The sequence below is a fragment of the Papaver somniferum genome, chromosome 10 (assembly GCF_003573695.1).
Source record: "Papaver somniferum cultivar HN1 chromosome 10, ASM357369v1, whole genome shotgun sequence".
Classification (NCBI taxonomy): domain Eukaryota; kingdom Viridiplantae; phylum Streptophyta; class Magnoliopsida; order Ranunculales; family Papaveraceae; genus Papaver; species Papaver somniferum.
The window spans coordinates 96,509-109,083 of record NC_039367.1 but is presented as its reverse complement, the minus strand read 5'-3'; the positions used below and the strand labels follow the sequence as shown (position 1 = coordinate 109,083).

Sequence of the window (12,575 nt, the reverse complement as noted above, 5' to 3'; positions counted from 1 at the left end):
AATCAGTCCAAATGTACAGTTTAGTCCAGTTCGAGTCAACTAGGTACAGATTAGTCCAAAAATATGGAAAGTACACTAATAACCCTCATTATTTACTATTTAAGCCAAATATTTACAATTTAGTCCATACTGACTCATGATGATGTCAGCAATTTTGAATAATATAAAAAATAATTAAAAATAATTTATCTTTTAAATCGTTTTTCCAAAATCGATAAACTTTATATATTTGGAAAGCATTTTTCGAGAGCTACAAAAAGAGTACCCATATAATTTTCATTTTTTAAAATGACTATATAATTTTCATTTTTTAAATTTTTTAATTTACATTGGTGTGTACAATTATGTACACCGCCTCAAAGATCCAAAAAATCCAGAGTCTATGATAGCCAAACTGCCACCCTAATCTGCACAGACTGAGAAAAATACCAACCACGCCAAGCTCCAGTAAGATAACATCCAGATTTGCAGAGGTAAGTTTAGCAGATAACCTGCATCGAGGACAAATCAATGAACATAAGAAATTGCGGCTTGAAAAGAAAGTGATTATCCTTTCACAAACATCCACATAAGAAAACAAAACAAGAAAACAATCAAAATAATAATTTACTCAGTTTAAGGTCATAGACACAATCCATGTGGGCATTACTTCACAAACTTAATATGGCTTCGAAAAATCCCAGTACAGTGATTCATTGCACTTTACCAAAAACGAGATTACTAACATGCACAACAGATCAATCATACTCACACCCAGACCTACTTTTTCATGAAAAGTATATTGGTGCATCAATATATTCATCCCTGTGAAACATTCCTAAAGCCGATCATTCATAGCCACAAACAAACCTACTTTTCATTGAAAATACACTGGTGCACCTATGTGTACACCCCTGTAAAACATGCATAAAATCGATCATTCATATCACACTCGGGCACACTTTTTCATGGGAATTATATAGGTGCACCAATGTGTACACCCCTGCAAAACATGCATAAAAACGATCATTCATAACCACACACAAGCCTACTTTTACATGGGAATTATAGAGGTGCACCAATACGTACACCGCTTCAAACCATGCATAAAGCTAATCATTCACAATCGCACACAAACCTATTTTTTCATGGGAGTTACTTCCCACAGGTGCACCAATATGTGCATCATTGTAAAACAAGGGAATTGTACTTTTTCATAAGATTTTCACAGGTGCACCAATATGTACACCCCTGTAAAACATGCACAACACAAATCATTCAACAATCAACAAGTGTGCAACTATATACACATTAGCTATCTACATTGTATAATTATGTACACATTAAGAATAAATATGTTATTTCATTAAACGAAGGTTGTACTTATCAAATTAATATGTACACACCTATAAAAAACCCAACACCTTGGGAGAGTATAACTTTGAAGCAAGCTCTGTAAGTAGATTAATAAGATCATTGATAAAATCTCACTGAAATCCACTAAGATATAAAATCTATCATCATTAGCATGTTAATCATTTGTGCAGTTGATATAGAATCAAATCAAACCAGAACATGACTTCTACGAAACCTTAACTGGATAAGCAACTTTTAATACTACTCCCTGAAACAATAAGGAAATGTGGCAGTTATTTTGGCACAAATAAGATGTTGAAGAACTAAGCAAACTTGCAACACTAAATGGCAAAAATTTAGCATGAGCATTGGGGATTTTTTCGTCATCGTATATTTCAGAGAAGCCTGGGAGCAACATGCAGATAATACAAAAAAATACAAAAAAAATGAACAAATAGATGTAGAAGGTGCGCACTCAACAACTAAGTTAATACTGAGTCCCTAAATTATTGAAAACCGGAAACCAACCTATTTTTTCACGGGAATTACATAGGTGCACCAATATGTACACCCATGCGAAACATGCATAAAATTGATCTTTCATAACCACACATAAACCTATTTTTTCATAGGAATTACACGGGTGCACCAATATGTACACCCCTAAAAAACATGCATATAATCGTCTACCTAGGCACCAATGATATCCATATTGGATAAACATAACATGGAAACTCAGATGGATTTGAACCATCATCCTTCTCATATATCAATGAGACATGACAATGGTGTACAACTAGTACACATCTACCAAAACCTAGAAAATGTAACTACAAAACTTGCAATATATTTGGGATACGTACAATGGTATACAACTATGTACACATCTACAAAATCCAGAAAATCCAACATACATACCCACAAAACAGGCCATTAATGAGAAAAGACAAGGTCACCAGTTTGTACACACATATAAGTTGAATCATCTATAAAACCCCCAATAAAGCTACCCATATTGAATAACATAACATAGAAACTCATATGTATTTTAACCATCGACCTACACAAACCTTGATAAGCTTGGGCGCTCTATCCTTTTAAGCTTATGAGTCCCTAAATTTGATACATATACATATAAAACCAAATTATACCTAAAATGTTTGAAGGATAACATATCATCAACCCAGATATCATGCACAACACTACTAAGGTCAATTGTACTCCAAGTAAGTTTTAGAGTTCAATTGCGAAGGTTTTTCTTATGAAGCTCACTTGAGTGCAAAATAATTTGTCTCCACTGAATTCCATAATAGAAGTCAAACAATAAAGATACTAAACTTAAAAGATAAATAAACTTACGCTAGTGATATCCACCATTTATAAATAGATTAAGCAAAAGGTAATCATCTATGTGTAGTATCCATGTTCAACAATCTTCATTAGCTGCGGCCAACTGATTCATGCATCTGCTACAAAAAAAGATTGATGTCAAAGATGTATCAAGGTCTAATACGGTTCGGTACTATTAACAATTGATAGATGTACAACTATGTACACATTAATAATCAGGATGTGTACACCAGTGTGCACTTTAACAATTAACATGTGTACAACTTTGTACACCCAGTACATGTGTACAACTATGACCACACCTGCAAGTTTGAACATGTGTACAATTATGTGCACATTACCAATCAACATATGTACAGTTATGTGCACATTAAGAATCATGTGTACCACTGTGCGCACGTTAACAATTCAAAATCAAAATCAAAAGTGTTTAGAGTATCACGTCGTATTCCAGGATCATAATTTTAAAAACAATTTTGAATCTAAATTATGTTATCCATGTCAAATTATTGTGGTACGAACATTTAAAGCTCACTATCCAAGTAAATAGACTAAGAAAAGAAATGAAAACACTGGGTAGATACATACTTTATCCGTATTATCAAAAGCTCGTACTTTTACCCAGGATACAGCCTCATCGAGACTAGCTCCAGAATCACTCATGTAAAACTTCCGAAATTTATTTATGCATACAACATAACATCACTATTCTGCATCATATTTGCATTTCAAGTGTGATGTAATTGATTAATGTTCATTAAAGTTTGTCCAAACAATTAATCCGGAATATAATAATCCAACTAATATAATATCAACCAACAAGAAATCCTTTATCTAAGTTACCTGCCCCTAAACCAAGAAGGAGATCAGTAATACCTTTGAACCTGGAAGTTTTAGATTTCAGTATCAACATGTGTATAGTACATTTATGTACACGTTAACAATAGCAGGTTTAAATTTATGTACACGCTAATAATAGGAGATGTACAACTATGTACACATTACCGAAAAATATGAAATTTCAATAGTAGTATCGTTGATGCATCTCTAATAATTAGTAAAGTCATCTCAACCACCACATGTAGTGGCAAAGAATATAGATTTATTACATTCTTCAATGCAAAGACGAAAATTTTCCAATGGAGATAATAACGGAGCTAAATTAAATTAATATTCATAAATGGCAGAAAAATAATGATACTGCAAGTTGGTGCATCCACCCACAAGGATATCAAGGACAGTTTTTAGTTTCGGTGTCAGAGCTAAAAATCAAATTAATAGAAACTAACAAGTTCTAAGCATGAGCTCATCTAAAGTATAGAACAAAAACCAAAGATTCTCAGAATGTGACTTGAGTCTTGTGAGTACCAAAACTTCAGAACCTTAAGAAATAAAATAAAATGGGAGAAGAATATTTTACACAAATTTCTCATGGTTTGTTATAAGAAAATACACCATAAATTCCTAATCTACTACCGACACATTCACAACTAAACAAGACCAGCCGAATTACAAAAAAATTAACCTGCTAATAAAAATTCAAACGAAAATTATAACAGATTCCGAGTCGAATGCTCATAAAATCAAAACCAAAAATCAAATTAGAATGATATTTGATATAAAAATTAGGTTATTATTACTAGTACTTACGTCATGAATTGAGGAGTCAATATTTCATAGATAAGAACCAGTCCTATGAGCAGATCTGACGGAAATATAAGCGGAACAAATGACATCTTCTCCAAACGCATTAGATCCGTGCTCGGTAAATCTGTCCATGAACCAAAACAAAAATTATTTCTCTAAATCTTCAGATCTAATAAAAATGAAAAGGAGTATAAAGACTTTTTCTCTCTGTTTTTCTATGAGAGGGAGGGAGATTAACTCAAATTAAATGATAAGAACAGGTTCTCATTTTTCAAATCGCTTCCAAATGATGAAATATTCAAATTGATTTGCTAATAATTATCGATTTGGAGTTAATGCTAAAGAAAAGGAATTGACGACGATTATTTAGGTATTTCAAAGATGAATCAACTGTTGTTTGATTATCATTGAAACGACGAGATTGAAATTCCATTGAAACGACCAGATTTAGTCTGTGATTTTTTTCTTCGCTCAAAGTTGTTTCCATGAAATATGAAAATAAAAACATGGAAACGGAATCACGAACTACTTTTAACTGAGGGGTATTTTTGCCCACGGAATAAACTTAAATTGGATTGAATCGTCCAGGTTTGGATTAATCCGTACAATATTTGGTATATTTGGACCTCCTAGTACTAGGATTGAGGGGAGAGGACTAAAGCGTCCCAATCCCAGTAACTTTGGGACTAAACGTCAATTCTTAGAGCCACATTTTATAACCACGCCAATTATCTGGGACAGTCTTACAACCTAAGGGCACCAGGATTTTATCTTTGGGCAACATCGTCTTTCGCACTACGGCGCTCAGTGAAAATCAAGATATGTTCTTGTAGCTGTTGGTCACAATGACGAAAGCTCAAGAAGGATCATAAAATAAACTTTAAGCTTACAATGGTGGTTGCCTAGAAAACTTAAGATATGGCTGAGATAAATTTTGAGCTTGATAGCTATTGATTTTTGATTGATCACGATTGTGATTGATTTAATGTGCTTTGTCGAGTGTATATCGATCTCAAATTGGACATAGCACCATTGGGTTTTTCAACAACTCATGCATAAACTTGAAATCTACTCACTGACAATGGATCATGACCATGTCAATCTCGAGATAAAAATCAATTGAGCACATGGCAAATAAAAAGAAACTTCAATGACGTGAAACCGTTTCCTCCATGATATCCTCAAGTTTTCCGGTATTAGAACTTCTTATGAGATAAGGAAGAATAAGATAATTTGCAACGGCAGAAAGAGAAGAGTGAGAAGAGGGTAATGTTGTCGTGTTTGTAACTTTTCAAACTTGAAATAAAAAACGTACATGGAGAGGAGTAGATATAAACTCTATTAATACCAAGAATTAGGAATGGTTATGGAAACCCACGACCGGGAAGGTGTTTGTACCGTGTATAAAATACACTGAAGGCCCATTTATAAAGCCCGTTACGTCTAGCCCGTGAAAAAAGATTCCAGAAGTTTCTAGAAGACTTGTTTCCCAAGTTGCTTGCACATGAAGTTTACCTAATTAGGGTTACATAAACACTATAAATACATGTATCCTAAACCTTAAAGGGATATGGAATTTTAGGTTATCTAACCTGGAGAAAAACCTTTGTATCATCGCAATAAATAAAATATCTCTCAGTTCCTCCGTGGATGTAGGTAACACATGCCGAACCAAGTTAAATCCCTTGTCTTCTCTTTATTTTCAATATTTTTCTAGCGCTAATTCTCAATAAACATCATAAATCATCATGTTTATGCTTAAAAGTAATTTTGAGTACAAACATAAAGAATAAGGAAACTCATAGTAATTAAAGATAAGAACAAACTATATTTGCATCCCAACTAAATAAGGATTTCCAGCTATTCTAATTTGTTCCATTAAGTGGATTACTTACCTTTAACCTTTTAGAATTTAAGAATGAAAACTATATATATAGTGATGAAAATCACTATGAAAATGGTTCGCTGAATAATTGTTGCGATTCCCAAGATTTATTGGTTGCTAGCTTATTTGCGAACATGCAACAACCTTAGCTTATTTATTCTTTCTTTTATACTGGGGGTGTTAGGTTATGTAACTTAGCTCTGGGGTGTTAGGTTAGGTAATGCAAGTTAGGAATTCGGGTACAAACAAGATTTGGAAATCTCATCGACTTACTAAGGTCAGCTGGTAATTAAGTTTAGTAAATATTAGGTAATAACGATTTATTAATTAAATTTAAAAATACATGAAGTTTTTCCTTTTTTTTTTTCAAATGCGTTTGGAATTTTTAAGTTATGGAAGCTCAGCCGGATCAGGAAATCAACGATTCTCATACGTCTATATACAACACATAACCGACCGATCCGTGCCATGGAATAACGAAATCGATGGTCGGATTTGTAAGGCCACACACACAACACTTCTTTTTATAATATAGATATATGTCGAAAATGATTTACATCCCGCGAATTGTATCAATGTAGACAGAAGGGTGGGACCCACACTAAAGCACCCCTGCTAAACCGCCGTGTCATAAGGGGACCATTCCCTTTCTCTCTTGAGGTACAACCCGCGGGATGTATATCACTTTCGTGTGTATATATATATACGGAATGTTTAACGCGGTCGTGGTGTGCTTAGTATGTGTCCTTGCTTTGACGTGTCCCTCACGCTGCACAAAAAAAGTACGAAGGAACAAACTCAATACATAAAATCTCATTATCCTAATATGCTCAAATTACGAAAATTTTCATCTCTCCAAAAACTCCACTAAAGTCTGAAACCCTAGCCGCCTGAGATTTTTTCGCTCCGTTGGAGCGAATTTGAGCGGGAAAATCTCATCTAATCTTTTGCCTCTGCTATTTTTAGTCTTTATGATTTGTTTGAAACGATTCATCGGTGTTTTGGGTTCGAATCTAGCTTGTTTGGATTAAACTTTTACTGTTTTTTTCTTCATCTGAATCTCTATTGTTAGTCTTTAGATTTGTTATTAGTATTATTAATTGGGCTCCTGATCATCATCAATTTCTCCTAGTCTTCTTTAATTGTTCTAGGTTTAATCTTAAATTTCGTTCTTGTTTTACTCTAGGGTTATGTTTCTGGGAACTTGATTAATCTGTTGGATTTTAATTTTTAAAGTGTGTATTGTTCAAATTGGTATCTCATTTCTGGGATCTGGAAGTTTCATCAAGTTCTTCTCAAGTTATTGCTGATTTTTTCAGTGTGGAGGTACAAGCTTTTAAATCAAAGGAGTACTCAGTAAACACACATCCAAAAAACATCATCAAGGTTCCCCAAAAAAGCATCTTCAGGCTTCATGACTCCAATTATGATTAACTCTGCAGCAGCAACTGAGACACCTATACCAAAGACACCATCAACAAGATATTCAAAGACACCAGCAGCAAGACATTAACAGAAAATACCAGCAGTAGAAACATTTACAAGACCGAGTCAGAAGAAGACCCAAACCGACGCATACTGATTTCGTCACATGAAAACCGAATTAAGTGATCCCGGTTACATTTGTTACTGTTACTATAAAATCATTGATAATGGGTTGGATTTATGGATCCTGGTTTACCTATGGCATCACTATGATTTTGATAAAACCCTTGAGAAATGGTTTTATTCACGAATCCTGACATTTCTATTGATTATAGAATTGTTATTTGAGATGGATGTGTTACTTTTGATCCAACCAAGACCATTTAAACTAGTTATGTTACTTTGGAATCGAGTAGGAATAGTAGGAAACTTTTTTTCAGAATTTTTCTAGTAATTCTCTTGTAAAGTTTCTTCATTATCCCTGTTGTCTGTTTGAATATCCCTGTTACTTGTTTAAGTTCTTCATATCTGCTGGAAACTTCCGAGTTAGTCCCGTAATCGATCTCGATCATGAATCGGAGAATGGCGATGAATACTTTGAGGCTTGCCTCTTTTTAGGAATTTTTTTCTTCGTAAAGTCCCTCGACGTATGAGGCAGACCATATGTCACTTAATATCCATGTACATCGTTTATTATGTTGCTCCACGTTTCCAGATAGGCATTATCATTCGACAAAAACGAAAGCCAATCTAAAGACCATTTGATCCATATAGTGGTTGGTATCTATATTGATCCGTTCATCCTGGAAAAAACGTCCCTCTCATTCCCACTTGACTTTCAATGGATTTTCAGAATATCCATCTATCTGCCATTTTACCAATAAATTTTAGGCGGCCAAAAACAACATTTGAAGCACAGTCTGCTGCACGATTATGTGTTTTACGAAGCTCAATTCCAGACCGAGACTGTGTTCGTGGGGAGAAAAAGCTATGGGTGTCAATAGGCACATGATCACCTTAAACTGAAGTGAACCGAACTTGTCGGTTCCGGTTCTTAAAATCATATCCATTAGCAATTTTAATAGCTGATGGGTAGAATCGTCAGCTTTTGGTTCCTAATCAGGTATATATCTAAGGGAACATTATTTAAATATCCTTATTATAGGGCCCTTCCAAAATATCCTTATCAACTAATACAAATATCCTTAGGGTTGTAATTTTACCAAAATAACCCCCAAATAAATATAAACATTCAGGAGAAAAAGTAACGGTGCGATCAGTTTCATTTATTTCTCTTCTTCTCTCACTCTCTTTCCTCTTTCTGAAACCAGATCGGAACCGAAAAAAACCACTGAACGAATCGACTACAAAATCCCCAAAAAAACTGAAAGGAAACAAATCAAATCAGAAAAACGAAGTAGAATAGATAGAGAAGTAGATTAGTTCAGAGATTTTGGAAAAATCAAATTACAAAAATGAAGGAACATATCAAAAATAATTCAAAATCTAACAGAAACATCATTTTCAGTTTGATTCTGTGTTTAACGAAGGTAATCAAAAAATTCTGTGTTTGAATTTCACTTGATTTCAATTTATAGATGCATGTTACAATTCTGTGTTTGAATTTCACTTGATTGAATTTCACTTGATTTCAATTCATAGATGCATGTTACAATTTTTTTGAATTTAAGTTTGAATTTCACTTGATTTCAATTAAGTTTTGTATTAGTCTTCTGATGCATACGTTGTTGCAGTTGTCGGTAAAAAAAAATGCATGTCACAATTTGTTTGAATTGCTTAGTTATGGCGTCATTTCTGTCATGAAACATAATTGAAACAGTTATCTTAATGTCCAGTATAAAAAACTTATTAGGTATCTAGAATTTATTTCTATTTTGAAGATCTTTGCTTGGCAGCGTTTTCAAAAGCTTAATTGTATGAGTTCCATTAGAAGCTTTGAAAGTTTGGATTCGGATTTATATATGAAATGGATAAATGTTGCCACTAAGGAATATGGTAAAGCAAAGAAACCTCTTTATATTGTACATTTGAATTTACAGTAAGGATAGTCATTTCGCTCAATTTAGTGATGCTTTAATAAGATTAAGACATGCAAATTGCACCATTGCATTTGACTGCGTGCTGTCTTAGTTTATAGGCTTATATTAATTGCGTTGATTACTGGTTTTCACCATCTTTCTCCAGCTTGAATATTTTCTTATGAGAGCTGATGGAGGGTGATAGGATGGGATAGTTGGTTCTATAGTACTAGTGGAAGAAAAACGTTTGCATTACCCGGAAGCATGAGAAAAGCGCGCAACATTTTTTTGGTCGGATATGTTGCAAATGCATGTGGGATCTTCCCTAAGAATATAAAGCAGGACACAAGAGTTCAGGATATCACTTTCCGTTTTCTCTTTTACAATTGGTAGTACGGTAGTAGTTCACGATACTAGTAACTCCTAAATATACTACTACTTGAATTATTTTGACTCGACTTCAAATTCATTTCAGTTCGGGAATTTTTGTACTTTATCTTGTTTCTGTTCTACTATGTAGTGCCTAGTTTGCATCACCAATTCTAATTTTTTGTATCACCAATTCTAATTACTAGGTTTTAGTTTCAAGTTATTGGTTGAATTAGTGTTCCAAAGTCCTTGATTATGGTGTGGGTTTCAGTTTCAAGTTATAACTTCTATTCAGTTCAGCTAATTGTATTGGAATTGCTGGATTTTCAGGGAGTCCCGGGGATCCCGTGTACAGTTTGAAGCATGTTGTGCCTAGACTATCTGAGCTCCTTGGATTCAAGCTGAGTTCTCCTTAACCTTAACCTCAGCTGGTCTAGTTCATGGAATTTGTACCTTGTTAATGTTTTATTTAGCATTGGCATGCTTACCAGTTTGAAATGGAAAATGGATGTGCGGGGAATAAAATTAAGAGTTTGGTTGCTGGAATTCCAAACGGAGGTGTTTTTCTCCTTAAAAGGAGAATTGATCAATGACCTCGAGATTTCCAGGAACCTAGCATTTGTTGCTGACCTCTATGTTAATGATTGTTTTCTGAATGATGACAGAACCGATTCTTGCGTAGTCGGAGTCTCTAAGTTCTTACGACCATCTGTGGCAGGATTCCTTGTATAAAAGGTATGCCATTTCATTTTATCAGTGTACCTAATATATTTTGACAGAATCCATCATCTCTGTTTATAGTTGATCTAGTTGCCTCAGGATTTTGGAGACTAGGTTACTTCATTTGTTTTAGCAACTTTTTCATAATGCCCAGTATTTTGTTGGAACCAACTTGAGCTATTTTTCTCCATTTGTTTGCTTGGGAACAATAGTTTAAATATATAGTTTTTTCCATTTTCGTTCTTGGACTCAAGACTTTGGGGACAACTTGAGAAAGTTGCTTTCACTTTTGGAGGTAACTTGAGCTAGTTGATTCCTATTTGGAGGAAACTTTACCTAGTTGGATCCAGATTCATAGGAAACTTGATCTAGTTGTCCCTATCTTTTTAACAAGCATGTAACATTATCTTTATACATACGTCTTAGAGTAGTTGCGACGAATCTGTGGTGCAATGGTAGCATGACTAACATCGTGTCAGAGGATGTGTGTTCGACTCACTCCAGGTTCACTCATTTGTGTATGTTTTTTTTGTGCTTTTTGGAGACAAATTTGTGCTAGATGCCTTCATATTTAGAGACAACTTGAACAAGATGCCTTCAGATTTGAAGACAACTTGTGCTAGTTGCTTCCAAATTCGGAGACAACTTGGGCTAGTTGGCTTCATTTTTTTAACAACTTGTTCATATATAGTTTTTTGTTGGAGACAACTTGTCCAGATATAGTTTTTTATTGGAGACAATTCTGAAGACAACTTCACAGGTTCATGTGTTCCAGATTTTGGGAACAACTTCACCAAGGTGCTTCAAATAATGGAGACAACTTTTTCTAGTTTCTTCCACCTTTGGAGACAACTTGAGCAAGTTGCTACCACCTTTGAAGACAACTTGTGGTAGTTGCTTCCATTTCTGAAGATGAATTTTAGTAGTTGCTTCCACTTGAAACATCTTTCAGTCACTCACTTTGTCTTTATTTTAAACTTTTCTTGTTTATTTTTTCTTTGCAGGGATATTCTAGTTGCATTTGGAGTTGTTCCTGGTGAATATGGTGATATTTGGCGTTGGTTTCTGAATAATTTGAAGACAATCCTCAATGTTTGATCGTCCATTGACCATCATACCGTAGGAAGCCACGGATTTGATACTCCCATAGGATTATGTTCAACTTCCAATAATTTTTTCTTATGTTTTGGTTTTCCAGTTGTTACTTCTGTAAACTTGTTATGTTGGTTTTGCATTTCTGTCAGTTTTCTTTTTATTGAACTTGTTATTGTTATATTATATTTATTCTAAACATTTTTTATTCAACTTGCTATGTTTTATGAATGTTCTTCTTGTTTAAATTTTGTTTTTTTTGCAAGTTATACTGGTTTGTCTCCATATTTTTTTGGGGAAAACTTGTTACAGGTACCACCAAATTAAAACCAACTTAAGTAAGTTATCCCCAGTTTGGAGCCAACTTAATGCAAGTTGCCTCAATTTTTGGAGACAACTTGTGCCAGTTGCTTTCAAATGCAAAGACAACTTGTACTAGTTGTGTCATTTTTTTTCCATGACTTATTATATTTTATCCATCTCTTTTTAGCTTTTGGTACCTGTAATCATATAACAATATTGTTTGTATTTTACCTATCTCCTTTTAGCTTTTGGTACCTGGAATCATATAACAGTATTGTACCTGCAATCATTCATCTAAAACCATTCAGTCATTCATGTTAACAATTCATGTTTACATCTAAATACTTGGTCATTCATGTTAAAAACCATTTCCGTATATTATAACTGATACAAACAATATTGTATCTATA

At 34.1% G+C, this 12,575-nt stretch overlaps 2 long non-coding RNA genes and 1 other non-coding gene across 3 annotated transcripts; 1 reads left to right on the top strand and 2 right to left on the bottom strand.

The window, feature by feature from the left end:
- Positions 1-319: 319 nt before the first annotated feature.
- LOC113317852 lies at positions 320-4,808 on the bottom strand. Its single transcript, XR_003344050.1, has 4 exons — positions 4,571-4,808; positions 4,336-4,456; positions 2,695-2,801; positions 320-491 (listed from the first exon to the last, which is right to left on the bottom strand). It is a non-coding gene; the product is annotated as an uncharacterized LOC113317852 (long non-coding RNA).
- On the bottom strand, positions 1,618-1,757 carry LOC113319905. The gene has a single exon (XR_003345877.1). It is a non-coding gene; the product is annotated as a small nucleolar RNA snoR134 (small nucleolar RNA).
- A 5,781-nt stretch (positions 4,809-10,589) lies between the features above and the next one.
- On the top strand, positions 10,590-11,897 carry LOC113317633. Its single transcript, XR_003343785.1, has 3 exons — positions 10,590-10,785; positions 11,531-11,660; positions 11,775-11,897. It is a non-coding gene; the product is annotated as an uncharacterized LOC113317633 (long non-coding RNA).
- The last annotated feature ends 678 nt before the right edge of the window (positions 11,898-12,575 follow it).